Below are 2,232 nucleotides of genomic sequence, written 5' to 3'. Positions count from 1 at the left end.
TATTTTGAGGCTAACACGTTGAATTGAAACTTTTATGCATAGGAAAGTTTAAAAAAAAACTTCCTAATCCAGATCGGGAATTGAACCCAGCCGACTTCATCGTGGTCTTCCAGCGAAAGACTATCACTTTCAGGAACTTTTGATGCAAGATCGACTGTAACTTTTCGACGTATTTCACAAAATTTTCAATATGGGCCAGTGATGAATATGAATGGAGACTGGATGAAACCTGTGGAGAACTATGACATTCCTTACAACATATATGAACCAATACGTATGGTTTGAGATGTCGGAGGTAACACTGTTCAAGACGGTTCCATAAAATTCTACACAGATGGCTAAAAAATAGGAACAAAAACGGGTGCAGGAATCATCGACCCTGGGATAGCGATCTCAGTGGCAATGGGAAACTTATATTTATTATATAGCAAATATTTGTATTTTCACAGCTATTCAAGCGTTGAGTGGCTTTAAATGTACGTCAAAACTTGTCTGAGACTGCATTCTTTCATTGCGAAAGGTGTGCCAAGAGAACTCCGTAAATCTGTACTGGGTTCCAGGGCACTGTGGCATTGGAGGTAATGAAAAGGCAGACGAGCTTGCGAAACGAGGTTCAAATACACAGTTTATTGGCCCAGAACCTTTCCGCGGTATATCATACTGTACCATAAAATGTAATTAAAATCCTGGGAAGCACAAAGGTTGATAACCAATTGGTTGGTTACCGAGAAGTGTGCTCAATCAAAGAGATTTATAATTCACAATGTTAAAGTAACCGAAAAGCTCTTAGAGCTCAGAAAGAGAGCTCTTTGCACCTTTATTGGCCTAATAACCGGACACTGCCCGAGCAGATATCACTTGAAAAATATTGGCCAGATTCAGAATGATATCTGTCGTTTCTGTAACATGGAACGTGAAACCTCGGAACATCTTCTTTTTGCGGTTGTGATGCATTGTACAAGGGTAGATCTAAATTTCTAAATAATGGCTTTATGCAACCAGGAGATATTCGGACTGCAAATCCTGGAAAGGTAGTGGGTTTTATTAACTCAATTATACCGGACTGGGAAAATACGCGTCTTAAGTTGTTTACTTGACAAATGATGATCAACCTAGAAGATGCGAATAGTTAATAGTAATCAGGGGTATACCACAAAAGTTCAACTCAATGGACGCAGTGGTTCTACGCCCCAATAAAAAAAACTTTTATAATATATTATTATTTAACTTTACGGCTACGCAGTCTTTGTTAATAGAAACGTGTCAATTTGTTTCCGAACGTCTAACACGAGGATTGTGTCTTTCTCAGTGGGTAATTATTTGTATCGTTTCACGTCTAAGGTTTCGTCTGATCTGTCTGAACTGTTTTATGTTGGTACATTATTACGGAATACAAAAAATAGTGATATCGCAGTACCGTAGTCCGGGGAACATTTCTCACCGGGGTAACATTGATCAGTTTCACCACTTTCAAGAAATGTTTAAAATATTATTTCCTGTTATCACAATTACTTATTGTGAGTTAGGTATCTTAATCTATACTAAATTTGCTGCTGAATGATATAAACTTCGGATGAATTTGCATTTGTTTTTCGCTAAAATTTGAACAATAAATTCAACAATAATTCTTGAACGTACAGCAGGTTGCCAAAAAAGCACTCAAAACAAGTATAAAATAAATAACAAAAAAATTAAGCTCGTACCCATAGTTATGTGATAAGCAATCTTATTTTCTTGGTTAATCCATAGTTTTTGTTTCGATATTTTGATATTATTGTTAAAAAACCAGATAATTACACTAGCGGTGATGATGTTTCTCTCAAAACAATCGATGAACATCGCCTCAGCGTAAGAGATTCCAACTATAATTGCCTACCTTAAGGCGTTTGCATACGCTTTCCCTACACAGAAAAAAATCCATGGTAACGGTTTTTAAAACAACCACAAATTTTCAGTTAAATTAACCACGCATTCGGACAAATTCACCACTGATTCAGTTCATGCAACATGTATTAGAATTATCAAAGTTATGGAATTTGTTCTTTATTTTCTGTGTAAAAAGTTAGAGAAATATTTGGATTAAAAAAAAAAATCTCAAAATAATTAAAAATTCTTTCAGAACCCCATATATTTTTTTAACAAAATTAATCAAAAATAGTTTAAAAGTTGTTCATGTTCACCCACAATCTTGTTATATTAGTCGGTTTTCATGAAAAAAAATCATCTGAAATT

Source organism: Armigeres subalbatus, chromosome 3 (genome assembly GCF_024139115.2).
Source record: "Armigeres subalbatus isolate Guangzhou_Male chromosome 3, GZ_Asu_2, whole genome shotgun sequence".
NCBI lineage: Eukaryota > Metazoa > Arthropoda > Insecta > Diptera > Culicidae > Armigeres > Armigeres subalbatus.
Note: the sequence above shows the minus strand (reverse complement) of the source record.